Here is a 24436-nt window from a genome sequence, read left to right on the forward strand (position 1 = left end):
TGCTGTGTTCATCCAGTTGTACACCTCGTTAACTCCGATTCTCCAGCATGTGCAGTTCCTGCTATCTCTCCAGAACACTTTTTGTTTTGTTCACAGCAATGACAGAACACAGTTTGAGAGAAAATAATGCAGCCATATACACAACATTGATGAAAGATACTTTCTCATTTCCAAATGTTAAGGAAAGCGTTGTATGAAAATTATATTCTGTCACAGAATTTGGACACACTCTGGTTTCTTCCTGTGTTGCCTAAAACGTATGCCATGTTTTTCGACCTTTGATTTCTCAGCATTTCTTCTTCTTTTGTAATGTAGTGCTGGAGGGAAACCATAATCCCAGATTGTAAGTGCTTTGAGGTTCAACATTGTCTGAGAACCCCCTCACTGTCTCTGAATACCCAAACTGATCAATAATAATCATCCTAATTGTCTGTCTTGACCTTACTGCAGCATTGCTTATTGTGTCACTGGCGGGTGACAGATCACATTGACATTTCACATCATGAAAGTAGCTGCATGAATATTTGTATTCTTGGTTCTACATTAGTGAGTTTTTGTTGCAACGTTTTGGTCTGGAAGTAAGAGGCATCTCAAAGAATGTGCTATCTGTGCTTTTGTGGAATCTGCTTTTGTACTTTGACTTTGGGTTAAGCAATGTAACATGTCCTTGCTGAATTTCCATATTTAATTCAATTAGAATTTCATTGACTCTAGGTTTTACTCTTGAAATATGATGAATGAGCAGAAGGCTATTCAGTCCATTGAGTCTGCCACTCAATGAGATCATAAAATACTGATATTCCTCGATACCACTTTCCTGCCGTTTCCCTATAGCGTTTCATTCCCATACTGTTAAAAATACTCCAGTCTGAGCATCTTAACTTTTGTACATCCCTCTGCAGGCAGTCTGGCAGTCTCATCACTTGTCTTCCATACCTATTTTTGTGTTTTCTGTAAGCTCAGTAATAGTACATTCACTTTCATCACTATGTCATTAATATTTATTCGCAACAAGAATGGCCGTGGCATTGATCCGTATGGCAGTTCACTTTTTACAGCTTGCCAACCTGGAAATGACTCCCCCTGTACCAAATGTCTGTTCTCTATTATTTGGTCAATCCCCTATCCATGTTAATATATTTCCCCAAAACTATGTGGTCTTATTAAAAGTCTTATCTGCTTGAAGTGTGATTATTTTTACAAATACCTTTTTGAATGTCACACCCTTTTATTTGTACTACTTGTAATCTCCTCATGGAATTCTTATAAATCTGTCATGCACAATTTCCTGTTTATCAAGCCGTAGTGACTGTGATTGTATTACGTATTTTAAGTGCTCTGCAATTACATCTTTTCTGATAGGCTCTTGCATTTTCCAATAACAGACATTAAGCTAACTGGCCAGTAGTTATCTTTTTTGTCTCCTTTCCTTTCTAAAATAAAGGTACTAGTCATAGCATCCCTGCAGCATGAGAGCAGGCCACTTGGCCCATTGTGTCCAAACTGACTCTCGGAAGAGCATGGCACCCAGATTCAACCAGCTGCCCAGCCCCTGCAACCTTGCATTTCCCATGGCTAATCCACCTAATCTGTGCATGTTTGGATTGTGGGAAGAGACCGGAGCAGCTCGAAGAAACCCACACAGACACGGGGATAAGGTGCAGATTCCTCACAGAAAATCACCTGTGGATGGGATTGAATCCAGGTCCCTGCCACTGTGAAACAGCATGCTACTCACTGAGCCACCATACTGCCCTGTGGGGCACTGGGACTTTTTGAAAAGCCAAGGATACTGGAGAGATTGTGATCAGTGCATCAACTATCACTATAGCTATTACTTTTAATATCCTGGGATGCAGCACTTCGGGCCCAGGGGACCTAATGGTCTTTAACCCAGTTAGTTTCCCTCATATCTTTTCTTTAGGGATAGTTGCTGTTTTATATCCTGTCCTATCATTTGCCCTTTGATTATGCAGGAATTTTGGAACACTGTCAGTGTCTTTTACTGTGACTGTATTCATTTGTGGGACATGTGTGTCACTGCCTGGCCAGTATTTCTTGCCCATCCTGAGTTGCCTCTTGAGAAGGTGATGGTGAGCTGCCTTCTTGAACCACTGCATTCTTCCTGCTGTGGGTTGACCCACAGCGCTATTAGGGAGGGAATTCCGGGATTTTGAGGGGAAGGAATGGCAATGTATTTCCAAGTCAAGATGGTGAGGGACTTGGAGGCAGTGGTGTTCCCATATGTCTGCTGCCCTTGTCCTTCTGGATGGAAGTGGTCTTGGGTTTAGAAGGTGCTGTCTGAGGAGCATTGGTGAATTTTTGCAGTGCATCTTGTAGTTAGTACCCACCGCTGCTACTGAGCATTGCAGATGGAGGGAGTGGATACTTGTAGATGTTGTACTGGCTGCTTTGTCCTGGATGGTGTCAAGCTTCTTGAGTGTTGATGGAGCTGCACTCATCCAGGCAAGTGGGGAGTGTTCCATCGCACTCCTGACTTGTGCCTTTTAGATGGCGGACAGGCTTTGAGGAGTCAGGGGGTGAGTTATTTGATGTGATATTCCCAGCATCTGGCCTCCTCATGTGGCCACTATCTTAATGTGATGACCAGTTGAGTTTCTGGTCAATGGTAACGCCCAGCTGACAGTGAGGGATTCATTGATGGTAACACTCTTGAATGTCAAGAGATGGTCAGAGCCTGGCATTTGTGTGGCGCAAATGTCACTTGGCACTTGTCAGCCCAAGCCTGGATATTGTCCGGATCTTGTTGCACGTGAACTTGGACTGCTTCAGTGTCTGAGAAGTCAAATGGTGCTGAACATTGTGCAAACATCAGCGAACATCCCCACTTCTGACCTTATGATGGCGGGAAGGTCATTGATGAAGTAGCCGAAGATGGTTGGGCCGAGGACACTACCCTGAGGAACTCCTGCAGAGATCTTCTGGAGCTGAAATGATTGACTGCCAGCAACCACAACCACCTTCCCATGTGTCAGGTATAACTCCAACCACCGGTGAGTTTGCCTGTGAAACCCATTGATTCCCATTTTGCTAGGGCACCTTGATGCCACACTCGGTCAGATGCAGCCTTGATGTGAAGGGTTGTCGCTCTCACTTCAGCTCTGGAATTCAGCTCTTTTGTCCACGTTTGAACCAAGGCTGTGATGGGGTCAGGAGCTGAGTGGCCACGGCAGAACCCAAACTGGGCGTAACTGAGTAGGTTATTTCTGAGCAGGTGCTGCCTGATAGCACTGTTGATCACACCTTCCATCACTTTACTGATGATTGAGAGTAGACTAATGGAGCAGTAATTGGCTGGCCTGGTTTTGTCCTGCTTTTTCTGTACAGGACATACTTGGGCAATTTTCTACATTGTCAGGTAGATACCAGTGTTGAAACAAACTAGAACAGCTTGGCTCAGGCAGCAGCAAGTTCTGGAGCACAAATCTTCAGTACTGTTGCTGGAATGTTGCCAGGACCCATAGCCTTTGCAGTATCCAGTGTCCCTAACCATTTCTTGATATCACATGGAGTGAATTGAATTGACAGAAGACTGGTATCTGCAATAGTGGGGATCACTGGAGGAGGCCGAGTTTGATCACCCATTCAGCGCTTGTGGCTAAAGATTTCTGCAAATGCTTCAGCCTCATGTTTTGCACTGATGTGCTTGGTTCTTCCATCGTTGAGGATGGGGACATTTGTGGTGCCTCCTCCTCCTCCAGTGAGTTGTTTAATTGTCCATTGCCATTCATGACTGGATGTGGCAGGGCTGCAGAACTTACATCAGATCCATGGTGAGATTGATTAGCTCTGCCTATCACTTGCTGCTTTCGCTATTTGGCATGCAAGTAGTCCTGTTTGGTGGCTTCACCAAGTTGATTCCTCATCTTCAGGTAAGCCTGGTGCTGCTCCTGGCATGCCCTCCTGCACTCTCCATTAAACCAGGATTGATGGTAACGGTTGAGTGAGGGACATACTGAGCCACGAAGGTTGTAGATTGTGCTAGAGTTCAATTCTGCTGCTGTTGATGGCCCACAGCACCTCATGGATGCCCAGCCTTGAGTTGCTAGATCTATGTGAAGTCTGTCCCATTTACTGCAGTGATAGTGCCACACACATGATGGAGGTTGTTCTCAATGTGATGGCGGGACGTTGTTCCACAAGGACTGTGCGATGGTCACTCTTACTGATACTGACATGGACAGATGCAACTGCAGCTGGCAGATTAGTAAGGATGAGGTCAAGTATGTTTTTCCCTCTTGTTGGCTCCCTCACCACGTGCCGCAAACCCAGTCTGGCAGCTGTGTCCTTTAGGATCTGACCAGCTCGATCAGTAGCACTGGTGCTGAGCTACTCTTAGCAGTGGATATTGAAATCCCCCACCCAGAATACATTTTGTGCCCTTGCCATCCTCAGTGCTTCCTCTAAGTGTTGCTCAACATTGCAGAGTACTGATTCAGCAGCTGAGGGAGGACGGTACGTGGTAATCGGCAAGAGCTTTCCTTGGCCATGTTTAACTTGAAGCCATGAGGCTTCATGGGGTCCAGAGTCAATGCTGAGGCCTCCTAGAGCAACACTGTCCTGACTGTACACCACTGTGCCACCACCTCTGCTGGGTCTGTCCTGCCGGTGAGAGAGGACATATCCAGGGATGGTGATGGTGATGGTGGAGTCTGGGACATTGTGTGAAAGATATTATGACTGTGTCAGACTGTTGATTAACTAATCTGTGAGACAGTTCTCCCAATTTTGGCACGAACCCCAAGATGTTAGTGAGGAGGACTTTGCATGGTCGACAGGGCAGTTTCTGCCATTGTCTTTTCTGGTGCCTAGGTCAATGCTGTGTGATTTATCCAGTTTCATTTCTTTGAGTCTAAGTAGTGGTTGGTCCAACTGAGTGGCTTGCGAGGCCATTTTAGAGGGCAGTTGAGAGTCAAGCTCATTGCTGTGGTCTGGAGTCATATGTGGGCCAGACCAGGTGAGGTTGGCAGATTTCCTCCCTTGAAGGACATTAGTGACAATGGATTCATGGTGATCGGTAGATTCTTAAGTCCAGACTTCTTTTAAAAATTAAACTTCCACCATCGAACCCAGGTCCCCAGAACATTTTCTGGGTTTCTGGATTAATAGGTTAATGATAATACCAGTAGGCCTTGAGGACTCATGCAAAGAATTTATTTAACTCTTCAGCCATTTCCTGGTTCCCCAATATTATTTCTCCAACCTCATTCTCTTAGGGGCTTGTATTAACTTTGGCCTGTCCTCCTTTCTATATATTTAACAAAGTTCCAGTTGCCTGTCCTGATATTATTTGCAAGTCCATCCTCAAAGTTTACCTAATCCCCTTCTTTTTTTGGTTGTTTTCTGCCTTTTAAGAATTTCTCGATCCTCTGGCTTGTGATTAATCTTTGCAACATTATATCTATTCTTTCTTTCCATTTGATAAAAGGATCCCTTTGCCTTGTCACGTAGGATAATACGATACAATGTTTTGTTTGTCTTTTCTTGCAATACAGAGTTTTTATAGAACATTACAGCATAGTACAGGCCCTTCGGACCTTGATGTTGTGCTGACCTGTCATACTGATCTTAAGCCCATCTAACCTACACTATTCCATGTGCGTCCATATGCTTGTCCAATGACGACTTAAATGCTCCTAAAGTTGGCGAATCTACCACCGTTGCAGGCAAAGCGTTCCATTCCCTTACTACTCTCTGAGTAAAGAAACTACCTCTGACATCTGTCCTATATCTTTCACCCCTCAATTTAAAGCTGTGCCCCCTCGTGCTCGCTGTCACCATCCTAGGAAAAAGGCTCTCCCTATCCACCCTATCTAACCCTCTGATTATTTGATATGTTTCAATTAAGTCACCTCTCAACCTTCTTCTCTCTAATGAAAACAGCCTCAAGTCCCTCAGCCTTTCCTCGTAAGACCTTCCCTCCATACCACGCAACCTCCTCGTAAATCTGCTCTGCACCCTTTCCAAAGCTTCCACATCCTTCTTATAATGCGGTGACCAGAAATGTACACAATACTCCAAGTGCGGCCACACCAGAGTTTTGTACAGCTCCACCATAACCTCTTGGTTCCGGAACTCGATCCCTCTATTAATAAAAGCTAAAACACTGTATGCCTTCTTAACAGCCCTGTCAACCTGGGTGGCAACTTTCAAGGATCTGTGTATATGGACACCGAGATCTCTCTGCTCATCTACACTGCTAAGAATCTTACCATTAGCCCTGTACTTTGCCTTCCGGTTACTCCTACCAAAGTGCATCACCTCACACTTGTCTGCATTAAACTCCATTTGCCACCTCTCAGCCCAGCTCTGCAGCTTATCTATGTCTCTCTGCAACCTACAGCATCCTTCATCACTATCCACAACTCCACCGACCATAGTGTCATCTGCAAATTTACTAACCCATCCTTCTGCGCCCTCATCCAGGTCATTTATAAAAATGACAAACAGCAGTGGACCCAACACCGACCCTTGCGGTACACCACTAGTAACTGGTCTCCAGGATGAACATTTCCCATCAACTACCACCTTCTGTCTTCTTTCAGCAAGCCAATTTCCAATCCAAACTGCTATATCTCCCACAATTCCCTTCCTCCACATTTTGTACAATAGCCTATTGTGGGGAACCTTATCGAACCTTGCCGAAATCCATATACACCACATCAAACGGTTTACTCTCATCTACCTGTTTGGTCACCTTCTCAAAGAACTCAATAAGGTTTCTGAGGCACGACCTTCCCTTCATAAAATCACATAATACACCAACTTTGGATGCTTGTATGCTTGCTTGTTTGCTGATCAAAATTAAATAAGTGAAACAATTGCACTGAGGTCACCAATCAGCCAGCACATGGCCCTTCCTGTGCATTGGCTGCATGGTTACAAGGAGGAAGAATCAAGTGTCTGGTTCAGCTCAGTGAGACAGAAGCTGTATATTTTGGAAGTTTTGGATTTGACCTTTGAACAGGACAGTTCCATTTATGTATCTAAGTTATATTTATTCACTGTTTCACAGTGGAAGGACACAGTGGAAGGATGGCAAAATGGTCAACTCAAGGATGAATCTTGGGGATGTTTACTAATAATTGCACAGTGTTTAGCATCAACAGCAAGATGTCGATAATACTCGGGCTTGAACTGATGAGTGCCAAATAATGTTTGCACCACAGAGGTGCCAGGCAATGATCATCTCTAACAAGAGAGAATCTCACCATCTTCCTTTGTTGAGTTTCAACACTGAAATTCTGTTATCAACTTCATGGGCGTTACTACTGACTTGAACCTGCATGAGATAAGCCATATAAATACTGTGGCTACAAGAGCACGTCTGGGAATCATGTGGTTAGTATCTCCTCTCGTTTCTCCCCAAAGCTTGTCCATCTCTGACAAGGCAAAGTTGGGAGTGTGATGGAATATGATTGCCTGGATGCCGCAGCTCCAGTAACACTCAAGAAGCTTGATGCCATCCATGCTTGATTGGCACCATTTCCATCACCTCAACATTGATGTTTGTCTACTGCTGATAGACAATGGGGGCATTGTGTACCATCTACAAAATGCACTGCAATAACTCATCTGACAGCAGTTCCCACTGGAAAAACAAGGGTAGTTCACCTGTATTGGGTACGTGTGACTGCAATAAATCAAATAAATCAGATCAAATGCTGGGCCAGAATCCTGGCCATCCCTATCTATCAGCCTTGTGCAGGGTATCTATCCCAGATGAACACTTGCGGTCCATGAAGTTAGTTCAGTGCCTTTGCAACAGTGATAATGTGTGACCAATGTATGCTGGCCTTGCGCAGGACCAACATAGAGCCATACAAATGATATAAACCAGAAGGGAGCCATTCAGCCATCTTTGTCCATACTGACCCATAGACATCTGATGCCTTTTTTAATCCCAAATTGTTACAAACGTACATGGACCTGCAGCACTTAAAGTGCAGATCCAGGTACTTCTTAAAAGAGTTTAGAATCTCTTAGTCCAACACCAATTCAGGCAGCAAATTCCTGACACCCATCACCCTCTGCATAAAACGGATTTTCCCACATCCCCTCTAACCCTTCTGCCACTTAGCTTGACTCTGTAACTGCTGATTTTTGAATTCTCTGCCAAGGGAAGCAGCTTCCTCCTGTCTACACTAACTCTACCCTATCTCTGCCCTTCACTGTTTTGTATACCTCAATCATGTCATCCCTCAGACTTTTCTGTTCCAAGGAAAACAGCCTCATATTTACAATTCTCCAGCTTTGGCAATATTTGAGTAAATCTTTTCTGCACTGTCTCCAGAGTTATTATATACTTCCTGGATTGTGATGAACACAACTGCACACACTACTCCAGTTGTGGCATCATCAGTATCTTGTACAGTTTTATCATGATGTCCTTACTTTGGTAATCTACACTTTTCCCAATGAGGCAAAGCATTCCCTGTGCCTTCATCAGAACATTACTGACCTGTAGTGCTACCTTTAGGAACCTGTTCACTTCCATGCTTAGATCCCCCACTTCATCTACCCCTCTCAGTATGTTCCTATTTATTGTGTATTCCCTTTATGTCCTCATGAAAAGCAATGCATCACACTTGTCAGAGTTGTGCTCCATCTGTTGCTTTCCTGCCTTCTCCGCCAACCCATCTAATATCATTTTGGAACTTGGAGCTATCCTCTGTCCTAGCCACCTTACATCCAATTTTTCAGTTGTCTGCCAATTTACCAATTGTGCCCCCCATGTTCAAGTCTGAATCGTTCATCTATAAAATAAATTAAAGGGGCCCCAAAATCAAGCCCTGTGAAACACCAATGGAAATTGCTTTCTGTTCATAAGCACAGCCATGAACAATTACCCTTGTTTCCTGCCACTAAGCCGATTAGTCAACACATTACTCCGTATCCCATGACCCATGAGCTTTCACTTTTTTGCACTTCTCAGGTGGGACGTTATCAATTGCTTTGCTAAAATCCATGTCGACAAATTCATTGCGCAACCCTCATCGATCCTCCTTGCCACTTTCTTAAAGAATTCAACTAAATTTGTAAGTAATGACCTTACCTTGACAAAGCCGTGCTGACTATCCATGACTAGTCCATGCCTTTCTCAGTTAGTTTATTTGATCTCTCAGATCGATTTTAAAATTTTCCCACCACTAACGTAAGACAAGCAGGCTTTTAATTGTTTGGCATTTCCTTCGTACCCTTTATAAACAATGGAACCACATTTATATTCCTTCTCTAATTGATTTAAAACAAAATTTGCCCTGAGGATGATTAGTTTAGTCTTGCATGTGCTGGTGCTACCCTCCTAATGGAGGAAGGGGGACTTTTCATCCAAATTCCCTACTTGTTTCCTTTGTTTTAATTTTCTTTTCTTGTAAATATTTCACCCAGTTCCCTTTTAAGTGAAGCACTAGATTTTGCTTGAATAATCACTTGCAGTAAAAGCATTCCCTATTCCATTATATGGAAACTTTTCCTCTAACTTTCCCATCATTGTTGTGTGAACAAATCCTGGCCTGAATCACAAGAAACAAACTGTGTCTCTTCAGAATTTTTTTTTGTTTGTTAGGGGTCTTATCTCATGAAAAAACAAAAATCAAGCTCTGTTTTTCTGAAACTGGAACAGCAACATTAGAAGCTGCAAGTTCTTCAGTATGTTTGGGAGATCTAGAGTGAATTGTCCCGGAAACCAGATGTTCCACAACATGGTTCTGTGCTCGTGACCATTGGCCTTGAGATTGGTCTCATCTGTCCAGTATTGGAGAATCAGCCTTTGCCTGCTAGAATAGACCAATCATAAAGTCACCAATTGTAAGAGATGCAGTGTTTACCTTCCCTGCATTTGACCTTACTATTGAAATTTTTTTTACAATTATGTGGCTTCTGTCAGATTCTAGTAACTATTTGGAGCCACAGGTGAGAGCTGGTGAAGGTGAGGATGAACCCAGCATGAGCTGCTCAAAAAAAAAGTGAATCAAACAATTTTTTTTGCCCTCTCTCTTAGTCACTCCAAATCCTCTTGAAGCATCTTTGTATCTTCCTCTCAATTCTCATTTCCAACCAGTGATGTGATTTGTCAGTCACGGTGTTTTTCTGTAAATATGCCCATCTTCATCCTTTGTCCCCATCCACAGATTAGCACATTTAATATGAAGAACATAATATGAAAAACATATAGACCACATCAGATGAATTTCCCTCTTCAATACTTCTGATATCTGATAAATAGAGGCCTTCTAATGGGCATTAACATGTTGTGTCAGCATTGCTTGACTGTTGCTTAAGGTTGCGGTGGTAATTAGTCTTTCTGCATTAAATGTACTTTCAATATTAGAAACTTAAGTGATTGACTACTTCATTGGAACCTAATACAATTATCAGTGTTTTTTTTTGACAGTGCTGATTGATTGGATTTACTAAATGGAAATGTACAGTGTTGCTTTCAAATGGTGATAATTTCTCAATGGAATTTCACGTGCAGGCACTCAGACATGAACTAATGGATAAGGAGGAGACAATCATAACTGCTTTGGATTCAGCCCATAGAAGGGCCAGAGGAGCCGCGCTGACACCTTCATGTTTAAACAGGTCAGCCACTTCATCTATTGCAGGAACAACCACTTTTCTGCAGAACACTTGGCTTTATAGAGGAGTAAGATTTTAGAAATAAAGTAATGCTAAGCTGGAGAGTGAGAAATAATGCAGGGACTCGTATGTTATTTAAAGAAACATGTTACAGCGCATGACAGAAGATTCTGTGACAGTTACTTAGAATTGTTTGTTGTGGGAACAATTGAAAATGTTTCCACTCACCTAGTGATCGTGGTAACTTCAAATTATTAGAAAATTTATAGATCAGCATCTTGAAATATGTTTTTGTTCATTTTCACAAAACGTTACATGACTTTACGTTCTGCAATGTGTTCTTAATTACCATATTCAAAAGCAAAAAGCATGTGTTTACTGTCCTACCATATTTTGGTGATGTATTGATGTGTCTCATTTTCAGAGGACACTTTTCTGCGTGCCACGAGATGTATATCAGCCATACCAAAATGCTGCCTTTGCCTGAGACAGGGAAGATCAACTGACTTTGGGGAAATGGAGAATCATTCATGAATCCAGTTACTTTCTGATCTGACAGCTTTGTGGCATCTGAATGGATAACAATTTGATCTGGTAATCTCAATTGATAGAGTGCAAATGTGTAGTGATGCATTTTGGGAGCTCTGGTAAGTGAAAGATGTTCACAATGACTAGTAGATCCCTAGAGAGCACTGAGAAACAAAGGGACCTTGATGTCCAAAAGCAAGAGTTCATGCCCTCTGCTTCTGGCCTTTCAGGCAAAGTTGGATCCAACACTCCACTGAGTCTTAGATCCCATGAGCTCTTGTTTTGTTGACCAGTCTGCTATCACTGACCTTATCAAAAACATATAGACCACATCAGATGAATTTCCCTCTTCAACACTTCTGATATCTCCTCAATAAAAATTAGATAAAATTTGCAAACCATGGCATTACCTCAACAAAGCCATGCTGACTATCCCCGAACATTCCATGTTTCTCCAAGTGCAGCGACATTTTGTCCCTTAAAATTCTTTCTGATAACTTCCCTACCACCAAGGTTAGACTGGCTTGTAACTTCTGGATCTGTCCTTTCTTCTTTTATATAAAAGTATGAGCGGTCCTCTGGCACCTTAGCTGTGGCCAGAAATGACTTGAAAAATCTTTGCCAGGACCTTTTGATATCTCCTCCCCTGCTTCATAAAGTCATGCAGTACAGAAACACGCTCACTTGATCAACATCAATGCCAACTAACAAACATCAAACTACTGATCCCATTTACCTGCACTGAGTCATTACCTGCCATACCCTGGCCCTTTAAATGCTCATCTGTTGCTTCTTTAATATTGCAAGCGTATCTGCCTTCTCCACCTTGTCAAGCAGCATATTACATGTTTGTATCACTTTTGGTGAAAACACTTGCCTCAGATCCCCTCTAAATAGCTGACAGTTTACCTGAAATCTATGCCCCCTGACTTAAACTCGTCTACTGGTTCTCACAATCAATCTATGCCTCTCATAATTTTGTATACGTCGATCAGATTTCCCCTCAGCCTCCTCTGCTGCATGGAAAACGCAATTAGCCTACCAGTTTCTCCTCATAAAACTTGCATTCAATCACAAAACAACACCCTGAAACATATACTATCAACCAACCTGGCCAACATCTCTGTCTCCGGCTTGCTACAGTGTTCCAGTGAAGCCCAGCACAAGCAGACAGAACAACACCTCATTTTCTACTTGGGGACCTGACAGCCCTCCAGACTTAACATTGAGTTCTGCAATGTTAGGGCCTAAACTCTCCCATATCCCAGCGCCCCCACCCCACACACCAACCCTCTGCTCTCAGTAACACTGTCTGCCCGTCACAGGGCCCTCACCCCCTCCTCTAAGTAATACTGCCCGTCACAGGGCCCTCGCCCCCCCCCCCCTCTCAGTAACACTGCCTGTCACAGGGCCCTCGCCCCCCCCCCCCTCTCAGTAACACTGCCCGTCACAGGGACATCACCCCCTCCTCTCAGTAATACTGCCCGTCACAGGGCCCTCGCGCCCCCCTCTCAGTAACACTGCCCGTCACAGGGACATCACCCACTCCTCTCAGTAATACTGCTTGCCATAGGGCCCTCACCTGCCCCTCTCAGTTATGCACTGACTGACTGTCACAGGGCCCTCACCCCCTCCTCTCAGTAACACACTCCGTCACAGTGCCCTCAGACTGTCACAGAGCGCTCACCGCTCCGCTCAGTCACACTGCCATATACAGGGCCCTCACGTGCTCCTCTCAGTAACACTGCCTGTCACAGAACCCTCACGCGATCCTTTCAGTAACACTGCCCATCACAGGGACCTTACCCGCTCCTTTCAGTAACACTGCCTGTCACAGGGACCTTACCCGCTCCTCTCAGTAACACTGCCTGTCACAGGGCCCTCACCCGCTCCTTTCAATAACACTGCCCGTCACAGGGACCTTACCTGCTCCTCTCAGTAACACTGCCCGTCACAGGGACCTTACCTGCTCCTCTCAGTAACACTGACTGTCACAGGGCTCTCACCCGCTCCACTCAGTCACACTACCTGTTACAGTGCCCCTACCCGCTCCTCTCAGTAACACTGACTGTCACAGGGCCCTCACCCGCTCCTCTGTTACACTGACTGACTGTCACAGGGCCCTCACCCACTCGTCTCAGTAACACTGACTGATTGGAAAGGGCGCTCACCCACTCCTCTCAGTAACATCCCCTGACTGTCACTGGGCCCTCACCCGCTCCTCTCAGTAACACTGCCCGTCACAGCGCCCTCACCCACTCCTCTAAGTAACACAACTGTCACAGAGCCCTCACCCACTCCTCTCAGTAATACTGTCTGCCACAGGGCCCTCACCCCCTCCTCTCTTTAACACACTCCGCCACCGTGCCCTCACCCCCTCCTTTCAGTAACACTGCCAGTCACAGGGTGCCCACCCGTTGCCCTCAGTAACACTGACAGACTGTCACAGGGCCCTCACCCGCTCCTCTCAGTAACACTGCCCGTCACAGGGACCTTAGCCGTTCCTCTGAGTAAGACTGCCTGTCGCAGGGCCCTCACCCACTCCTCTCAGTAACACGGCCCGTCACAGGGCCCTCAACTGCTCCTCTTGGTAACTCTGACTATCTCCCGGCCTTAAACCCCTCCTCTCAGAATCACTGACTGAATGTCACAGGCCTCTCACTCCCTCCTCTCAGTAACACTGCCTGTCACAGAGCCCTCATCCGCTGTTCTGAGTAACACTGGCTGACTGTCACAGTGCCCTTACCTTGCCCACTTATCTGAATTAGAGACAATATCAATGTGGTTGCTTTATCAAGAACAAATACGGAGAGAAATTAATGTCACAATCAAAGTGAACTTGATTAGTAAGAGAATGTGATGGAATGTCTTTATTTATTTAATATAAGTATGTTATTACTGATTTTATGACCTGAAGTCACAGCCGTATTCAATCAGCTTCACTGTCTATATTTGCAACTCATTGACATAAAGTATTTAGTGACGTTCAAAATTGATCCCAATGTTTCCTAATCAGATTTTTTGAAAAGCCAGTGCCAGACTTTGTGAATAACAATACCTGACACCAGGTTCATAGCTAAAACAAAAGATTTTACAGTTTATGAACAATATAGTATCTTTTTTAAAAAAAGTTAAGCAAAAAGGTATTCTGACGAACGCCTATGACTTAAACATCATCTTTTTTGATTCTAGCCCCAATTCTAGCAAAGACAGAAAGACAGACAAACAGATTATAATTAAGGAATGTATCAAAGAGAAAAAACTAAATCAAGTGTAACTGGCCAGTTTACTTAACCAGACTGCATGATCTTTAAAATGGAAAGAACTGTGGATGCTGCAAATCAGGAACAAAAACAAAGCTGCTGGAAAAGCTCAGCAGGTCCAGCAGCATCTGTGAAGGAAAAAAAGAAGTAAGATTTCAGATCTGTTAACCCTTCTTCTGATCAGGTCTGAGGAAGGGCCACCAGATCTGACATCGTACCTCTTTTTTGCCTTCACAGATGTTTTCAGACCTGCTGAGCTTTTCCAGAAATTTTGTTTTTGTCCATCATCTAAAATCTCACAGTCAGATGAGATTGTATGTTAAGTTAAAATCTGAACAATCTACAGATGCTGTAAATCAGAAACAAAAACAGAAGTTGCTGTAAAAAACCAGCAGATCTGGCAGCATCTATGGAGAGAAAACAGAGTTAACATTTTGGGTCGTATTACCCTTCCTCAGAATTCCTTATTTCTAAGTGTCACAGGATCTGAAACGTTAATTCTAACTTCTGTCCATAGATGCTGCCAGACTCGCTGAGCATTTCCAGTAATTTCTGAGCTTCTGTCTTGGTTTCTGAAAACATTGAGCTATGCAAATACCTTTCAGTAGGCTTTGGGGGATATTTAATTATTACTTGTAACAGAGGACCTCTTAACTTAGAATAAGTTGATAATGGGAGGACAACCAGTTGGCAATCAAATCTCTGTCCTGTAGCTTTTGCAGGGACAATCCTTCTGATTTAAAGACAGTTCAATATTGGTTTCTCTTTGCTAATGACTCATCAATAGAGTTTTCTTGGAAGAAGAATTGACCTGCAATTAACATCCAGACCTAGCCTCATAAACAAATATCAAATTGTTTCTTCTTTTTTCACATAAGCTGCTGCTCACAGTCCAAAGGTCACTCTCAGCTCACAGTTCACAGCTCCAAACCAAAAATGATAATGAACTTAAGTACTAGGAGGAGTAAGACAATTCAGCTCCTTGAGCCCCGCTGTTTGATATGATTGTGGTTGATCTTATCTCTGCTGCAACTTCAGTTTCCTACCTGCTCTCCATAATTCTTGAACCCATTATGAACTCAAAAATCGTTCTATCTCCTCTTCAAATTTGCTCAATGTCACAGCCCTCCAATGCCTTCTCAGGGAGTGAATTCCAGAGATTCATGACCCTTCCAGTGTAGAAATTTTTCATCATCCCTTTAAACCTTCTTTCCCTATGCTAAAACTATGACCTCTTGTTCTATTGCCCGCATGAGGAACCATCCTTTCCACGTCAACTTTATCAATCTGCTTGAACATATTATATCCCTCAATTAGATCCCTTCTCATTGTTCTGAACACCTGAGAATGTAGGCCGAAACTACTCTGTCTGTCTTAAGACGCATTCTCGTCTCTGGAATCATCCTGGTGAACCTCCACTGGACTGCCTCCAATACAATGACATCTCTCCTTAAGTAAGGAGACCAGAACTGTACACAGGGCTCCAGGTGTGGACTCACTAATGCCTTGCATAGTTGCAGCGACCTTCTTTTGTATTTGTATACTCTCTTTCTTGAGCAACAAATGCCAAAATTCCATTTCCCTGCCTTAATACCTGCTGTACCTGCTTACTGAGTTTCTGTGATTCATAAAACTAAAAAAAATGAAGGTTTCAATGCTGTTAAAATGAAATCCATCCAAGTAAAATTAAAATAATGATAAGAGGACATTAATAGAAAATGAAAACATTTTTCTCTCTCTGGAGAGCAATATTGAACAGGCTTCACATAATAATGTTATTTGTGAGCTTGGATTCTATACTGGAGGAATGCTGCGCAAGTTTTAAGTTTGAATTGTCCACCTATACCGTGTGTAGTGAGAAGGACAAGACGTGGGTTTTAATCTAATAATTTTCTGTGTTCTTCTGTTATAAATATACATAGGCATCCGTTTGTGAGCATTTTCAGTAATTGAATACCACAGTAAAGAGAACGAAAATTTATCTCACCCTGGAATCTGAATTGTCCAGTATCACCATCAACTGGGATCATAACACTTGTCATTTCAAAGGCCAAACCTGATATTACCACTCGATTCCTCAACTAAAATGGAATTTGATTCATTCAGTTGTCATACATGAATGACCTTGATAGTGTGTTGTAAATTATAAAGTGAAACAAAATAGCCCTTCACCATTTTTCTTGTAAAGCAAATCCATCATATTCGATTGTTGTAGTGGTATAAAACACTAGTAAGTCACACATTGCAAAGTCCTCCTGAATGTGAGCCAGACATTTACATAGATCTGTGGTTAACCTCAAGAGGCAACCCAATCTTGTATTTGTTTCCTTTTTAGGCCACTTTTCTGACAACAAAGACTTCACCAGTCTCCTTAAACAGCTGAGATCAGACTAATTACAAAGCTCTATTTTGTCCATAACCTACCCTTGATCAATGCTAAAGAAGATACACTAGCATTTAAATAAAATTGTATTTATAGAGTCAGAGAGTGATACAACACGAAACAGACCTTTCAGTCCAATTAGTCCATGCTGACCATAATCCCAAACTAAAGTAGTCCTGCCTGCCTCCTGCGCTCGGCCATATCCCTCCATTCATGTACTTACCTGGATGTCTTTTAAATAGTGAAACTGTACCCGCATCCACCAATTCTTCTGGAAGTTCATTCCACATATGAACAATCCTCTGTATAAAAATATTGCCCCTCGTTTCCTTTTTAAATCTTTCTCCTCTCATCTTAAAACTATGCCCCATAGTTTTGAAATCCTCCACAGTAGGGAAAAGACATTTGGCGTTCACCTTATCTAGATCCCTCATTATTTTATAAACATTCATCGGGTGACCCCGAAACCTCCTAAGATGCAGTGAAAAAAGCCCCAGTCTATTCTCACCTTAAATCTCAAAACCTCCATTTCTGGCAACATCCTGGTAATTCTTTTCTGAACCCTCTCCAGCTTAATAATATCCTTCCTTGAACACCGACCAGAATTGGACACAACAGTTTAGAAGAGGCCTCACCAATATCCTGTACAACTTCAACATGGCATTCCAACTCTTCTCCTCAAAGGTCTGAGTCATGAAACACCTTCTTAACTACCGAAAGAACTACAGATGCTGTAAATCGCGAACAAAAACAAAGTTGCTGTCAAATCTCAGGAAGTCTGGCAGCTTCTTTGAAGGAAAAAACAAAGTTAACGTTTCGGGTCTGGTGACCTTTCCTCAAAACTGGCATTTCCCCTCTTTGCTGTCCACTGTACCACCGATTTTGGTATCATCTGCAAACTTACTAACCAGGCCTTCTATATCCTCATCTAAATCATTTATATAAATGACAACCAAAAGCAGACCCAGCAATGATCCCTGTGGAACACCGCTGGCAACAGGCCTCCAGTATGGAAAACTTCCTTGCATCACCACTCTCCATCTCCTGCCTTTTATCCAATTTTGTTTAGTTTCTACTTAATTAATATTCCAGTAATAAACATCCCTGATGAGCTGCGGAACGGTCACCGCACCCGAAACGTTAACGCTGTTTTTGTTTTCCATCACAGATGTTGCCAGACCCGGTGAGCTATTCCAGCAACTTTGTTTTAGTTCCTGATGAGCTGCGACTTTGTACTTGACTGATTTCCAACATCAAAAGTTCTAAAGGTTGGAAGAGATTGGTTTACCTTGACTTCCTAGCTTGAAAATGTGCCTTTTATGCAAAGAAACTGTACTCTGGGACAGTGGTTTTTCAGATTTACCTGCAGGTCCAGCTGTGAATCGGAGTTGAAGTAGTTGCAAGCACTGATGAATAGGCAGCTATTTAGCCTCTGGATGGAATCCTGTGGAAGCGACGAGGGTCTAGGTCATTGACTCGAGAACTGATGAGGGAACGGCTTGCCCCAACCAGCTTCCCTTCAGGGGAACGCCAGCCTCAGGTCGCTCCCCTCAAGGGGTATGTCATCCTGACCTTGCTCCTCTCATGCGTAGGCAGCTACATCTTTCTCCCCTCTGGCACATAATAGACCGGTGGAAAACCTGGTGGGATGTCACTTTCCATGAGCGGTTGGCTAACCAGAACCCAGCATGTGTACTAAGCAGCAGTGTCACTTGGGAGGTGATGATCTCTGTTACCATTGGCAACCAACCTACGATTATTGCTCGATCTCGGACCAGGATTGAGTGAAACACCATTAGCACGCCACTTCCCCTTCTTGATGTTGCACATTGAATGCCTTTGAAAGCCTGTTACATTTCTTAATGGTGACTCCCCTGCCCACTGTTGACTCAATACCAGTTGTTGTGGGATGATGTATGTGTACGTCAGTTGCTCAATTGGGGACTTTAACTCGCAATGAAGTTGGGAAGTTATGCACAAGTCTTCTCACCATGGATTTAATCTGGCTCTAAGCAGAATTGTAGGTGGTGCCATCCTTCCACCTGATTAAATGTCCTCTATTTTCAAACTTGCCACAAGGGAAAGTACAAAATCCCGCTGTTTTTGTTATCAATTCATGGTTTTTAATTTTGCAATCAGTGTCGTAAGCAGCAGATTAGTTCAGTCCTTGTGAAATTGAAGGCAATGCAACACTTTAATTGGTCACTTTTTAACATGGCAGGTTCTCAGACTGAGGAAATGGTGAATGTTGTTGATCTTTAATGCAATATAATGGAGGAGAGAAAAATCTGGACTATAGAGCCCACAGGAAGAAAATTATAATCTGTCAGTGCTGCCTCCATTAGAACAATGCCAAGTAAATACCCGTCCCCATATCGAACAATAGAAGTTTCCTGCATATCAGAACATACCCATTGAGTGGGGAACTGATGAATAATGCAGGAGCACCATCGGATTGAAATACTTTTATTCTAAGAATTTCAGAACATGCTGGGATTTTTATAGCAAGCAATACTTGTGATGGAATATTCTTTTAATGTCAAAATGCTGCAACAGTTTGGAAGAACCAATATTAAATGGATATTATTGCAGATAATATATGTGAATTAAATAAAATTGTTTGCTTAAAGTATTTTGTAATTCGAATTGAATGTCGCATTTTTGTATCTTAGTTGTCTTCTGTTTCTAATTTTTCTTATTTTTATAGAGCAGGTATTGTCCTGGTCACTTGTAATGCTGCCAATTCAAGATTAACTACATGGATGGTCTCTATCAGTTGCTTAATCCCCGATGTCAGTTTGCAATCCTGAATCCAAGATTGTCACTTCATCTTTCAATTCTGTGTATAATCAAAGTCTGAGATCAACAGCTTTCATTTTACTATCTGGAAGTCAATCAGTGCAGATTTTGTTTGTAAACAAGCGTTCTGTATGTAAAACTGCTTCGTTTAATTAGATTAGTTAGTTAAGATTCATTTTAATGAAATGAATCATAACTAAGCTTCATCTCTTCCTCATTCTGATTCTGAACACATGGTATGTCACGCAATGGCAATTCAATTTTGCATTGGTGCCGGTTCAAACCATGTGTTTTCCAACTACAGATTGATACAGATGAAATTGTACCATTTCCTTTTTAGTACCATTCTCACCATACAGTGTTTCTGTTCATTACGTTTCTGTGCACAGTTCTGAACCAGTCCCCTTGCCCCTGAGCTTGCCAAATGTCTCAATGTTGTCATGACATTGTCAAAGAATTCATTCCTTGGTAGATTCAGAGATAAATTAATGTAACCTAGTATGTGTTAATGCCTCTGCTGTAATCGGGCGAAACACTCAGGCCATTGTCTTAATTTTTCTCTCTTGTATTTATATTGAAATGTTGACCATGCCATTTGCTCCACTTACTGGAATTGGACTTGTTACAGAAGTGCTGAACGTCAACTTGCCAAATACAATTGGATGAAAAGTATGAGGCCAATCAGTCTCTTGAAACACTTTCTCTATGCAATCAACATAACAACATTCATTGACAATGAAAAATTACGTACGTGCTTCAGAAGATTAGATTTGAAACAGAGATTTGTGAATATGAATGGAGCTATATATGTCCCCATCTCAGGCACCAACCTCAAGTTCACCTGGACTATCTACAACACCTCTGTCACCTTCCTGGACCTCTCTGTCTCCATCTCAGGTAACCACCCAGAAACCGATATCCATTTCAAGCCCACCGACTCCCACAGCTACTTAGAATACACCACCTCCCACCCACCTTCCTGCAAAAATTCCATCCCCTATTCCCAATTCCTTCACCTCCGCCTCATCTGCTCCCAGGATGAGGCATTCCATTCCCGTACACGTCAGATGTCCTTGTTTTTCAACGACCGCAACCCCCCACCCCCCCACCCAACCACACACAGTGGTCAAGAACCATGTCTCCCACATTTCCTGCAACTCATCCCTCACACCTCATCCCCGCAATAAGCACCAAAAGAGAACCCCCTCATCCTCTCATACCACCCTACCAACCTCTGGATACAACGCATCATCCTCCAACACTTCCACCATCTGCAATCTGACCTCACCACCAAAGACATTTTTCCATCCCCACCCTTGTCTACTTTCTGGAGAGACCACTCTCTCCATGACTCCCTTGTTGGCTCCACGCTTCCCTCCAACCCCACCACACCCGACATTTTCCCTGCAACTGCAGGAAGTGCTACACGTGCCCCCATACCTCCTCCCTCACCCCCATCCCAGGCCCCAAGAAGACTTTCCACATCAAGCAGATGTTCAACTGCACATCTACCAATCTGGTATACTGCATCCGCTGTACCCGTTGTGGACTCCTCAACATCGGGGAAACCAAGGAGAGACTTAAGTGTTCTGCAAAGCAGTCCCTATGCTCGGTTCACAACAAACAACTGCACCTCCCAGTCGCGAACAATTTCAACTTCCCCTCCTATTCCTTCGACGACATGTCCATCCTGGGCCTCCTGCAGTGCCACAACAATGCCACCCGAAGGTTGCAGCAACAGCAACTCATATTCTGCTTGGGAACCCTGCAGCCCAATAATATCAATGTGGATTTCACAAGCTTCAAAATCTCCCCTCCCCCTACTGCATCCCAAAACAAGCCCAGCTCGTCCCCGCCTCCCTCACCTGTTCTTTCTCTCACCTATCCCCTCCTCCCACCTCAAACCACACCCCCATTTCCTTCCTACTAACCTCACCCCTTGACCTGTCCATCCTCCCCGGACTGTCCTATCCTCTCCCTACCACCCCACCCACACTCACCTCTACTAGCTCCACCTCTTCAACTTGTCTGTCTCCTCTCCAACTATCTTCCCCTCTATCCATCTTCGATCCACCTCCCCCTCTCTCCCTATTTAGTTCAGAATCCTCTCCCCCTCCCCCTTTTCTGATGAGGGGTCTCGGCCCAACATGTAAGCTTTTGTGCTCCTAAGATGCTGCTTGGCCTGTTTCGTTCATCCAGCTGCACACTTTGTTATCTCTATATCTCGTAACAACCTCATTGAGTGAGTTCTAGAGCGAATTGTGCAGGGTAGACTTAGGGTTTATCATTCTAACTTGCCAGTCCTGAAAGATGAAACTTGGTTTGTGTTGGATGTTTGTTTTAATAGCTATGAAAGATATCCTGAAAGGATATGTCAAATCTTTTGTTGAGAATTTTACCCATTTAGTCGCTCTAATCTTTTTCCTTTTTTAAAGTTTCCTTGGTAGTCATAAATTTCAAATATCTGCACAATTTTATTTGGCTTTGTATTGGTTCTCTGAGATTTTCTGTTAATGGCTCCATGACCTGCTAGCTCATTACAGAATTTATCATTGATGTGCCTGTAACAAAATCTTTAGTCTTATACTATATATTCCCAATTTCAGGATAAAGTCCAGAGAGACCTTTTAAAGGAAAGGGGTTTCGAAAGAAAACTTCAGTTCCAACGATCAAAGTCATGAATAGTTGATAAATTATTTGCATTTCATATTTCCAGAACCTAACCCGGAAGAGAGAGCCCAGAGAATTGCCAAAGCTGTCCTCAAACAGTCAACAGAAGTGAAGGAAAATTGGGAGCAATTGAAAATCCATGCAAGCAACTGGCAGAAACAGGTGGAAAAGGCATTGGAGAAACTTCAAGAACTGCAGAAAGCTCTGGATGATCTTGAGGCTCGTGATAACAGCTGAGGGGGTCCACACTGATTGGCAACCTGTGGGTGATCTGCTTATTGACTCATTGCAGGATCACATTGATAAAACCAAAATAAGTGCAATTACATTGCACTTCACTTATGAACAGATGTAACTGCAATGTTGTATCGAGACGATCAGTAATATGAGTACTTAAGTAATATTGATTGAATGGTTGTTAACTTAATTTGAAAATTAAAACTTAGTTGAGCATGCCTTCTGATGATATCACATCGGTAATATTAGTATAATTGAGGATTCTATTAGTCAGTGACATCAGCTGAGTTATCTGCTTGTTGCTATGTTATCAGGATTAAAGGTAAAGTCTTAGCACGCCATTTGGCCACTCCTTAGAGAGAGACAACTGGTTATGATTTAACCTGAAGATCACCATGCCTCGGGCAAGTAGAGGGGTTGAGGCAAAGATCCTTTGTGGTAAGCTCACTGGTGTGGCAATTGAGCCCTCTCTGCAGGGCATCACTTTGCATCACAAACCAACCGTTCAGCCAACTGAATTTGAATGGAGCTTAGGATTGTAGAGTAATCCATGCAATTGTATTTTTTTGAATGAATGTTTCTAACTGGGACTCTCTCACTGGCAAACTTTTTAAAAGCCAGCTCAGCCATACAGGTTAGATGAGTTCCTGATCTCAGCTGAATTTTTTGATCTGGGGTGGGTCAGCGTTAGGAGTTCAGTGATTGGAATGAATTCTCATTAAATTAGCGAGAGGGATACTACACGTGAATAGACCGATGTTTTGAAAAGAGGATGAGATACGAGCAAAAGTTTAATTGATGGAGAAGACCAGCCACAATCATCATCAACGGTGGAGCAGGCTTGAGCAGCCATGCAACATTGTGCTGCCGCTATTTGACTTGCTCCGTGAAGAGGAAGGAAAAGGGTCAAAGTTTCAAAAATGCTGAAGACCACATCATTCTACAACCTCAAAATTTGATTGTGTTCAGCATATTATCACTACTGGTACCCCTCTTTCCTGGTCTATCATCTCAGCAGCTCTACTCTGCCCAAAAGCTGGTTACCAGTGACATTTTTGAAGGCTCTTCCCAAGTCTGAAAATCATTTTTGTTACGTAGAATCAGAGTTGGCGTGTGGAAGGAGGTCTTCTGGCATATCATAGCTCTTTGAAATAACTCCCCAATTCATCCCTGTCTGCTGTGCAATGTCTTCAACCACTTTATATCTCTTTAATGGAGGCAAAGTTTTGAAGGCATCTGAAAGGAGTATTAACGATCCCAGAATACAACTGAGCCTTATTAAGTTCTTAGTTCTGATGATCAAGAGCTTGATCAAAGAGGATTGTTTTAAAAAGTGCCTTAAAAGAGGAAAGGTACAGCGGCGAAGAGGTGGAGGAAGTCTCTTGTTGGGTTTGAAGCCTACACAATTAAATGTTTGACAACCAGTAGTGGGCCATTTAAAATCAAGAGTGGGCAAGAGGACATAATTAGACGAGTGCAGATATCCTGAAGTATGGTTGGACTGGTGGAGATTACCAAAATAGCGATAGGCGTAGCCAAGGAACGATGTGTAAACAAAAATGAGAATTTAATAAATTTACTGTTAATAGTATCAGTGAGTTAGAAAGTACGGAGAATAGGATTTGTTTCAAGATGAGACTCAGGCAGTGGAGTTTTAGATGACCTCATAACACTCTTGGTCACCTGTAGAGAGTTATTATCTGACACTCCACTCAAGCCAATTCTATGATCTTTTGATCTTTCTGCTTATAAATTGTGTGTCTGTGTGGTCACCTCACTAACTGCACCTGGTGAAGGTGGCTGCACTCCAAAAGCTTGTGTGATTTCAAATGAACCAGTTGGACGACAAGCTGGTGTCATGTGACTTCTGACTTCAAACAGTTATAGAATATGTTTTCAATCCTACCTTGACTTGATAATAAGACATCTTCCTAAAATTTATAAAATGAGA

At 43.0% G+C, this 24436-nt stretch overlaps 1 long non-coding RNA gene across 2 annotated transcripts in view; it reads left to right on the forward strand.

Annotated features, from left to right (window-relative positions):
* The window catches only part of LOC132209281 (uncharacterized), a 48639-nt gene extending 36139 nt beyond the window's left edge, over positions 1 to 12500 (forward strand). For both annotated transcript variants that reach the window (XR_009445377.1, XR_009445376.1), the window contains 2 exons: positions 10502 to 10608; positions 11030 to 12500. This is a non-coding gene — a long non-coding RNA (uncharacterized LOC132209281). The remainder of the gene's footprint in view (positions 1 to 10501; positions 10609 to 11029) is intronic.
* Positions 12501 to 24436: the final 11936 nt, after the last annotated feature.

This window comes from Stegostoma tigrinum, unplaced genomic scaffold (genome assembly GCF_030684315.1).
Source record: "Stegostoma tigrinum isolate sSteTig4 unplaced genomic scaffold, sSteTig4.hap1 scaffold_80, whole genome shotgun sequence".
Classification (NCBI taxonomy): Eukaryota; Metazoa; Chordata; class Chondrichthyes; order Orectolobiformes; family Stegostomatidae; genus Stegostoma; species Stegostoma tigrinum.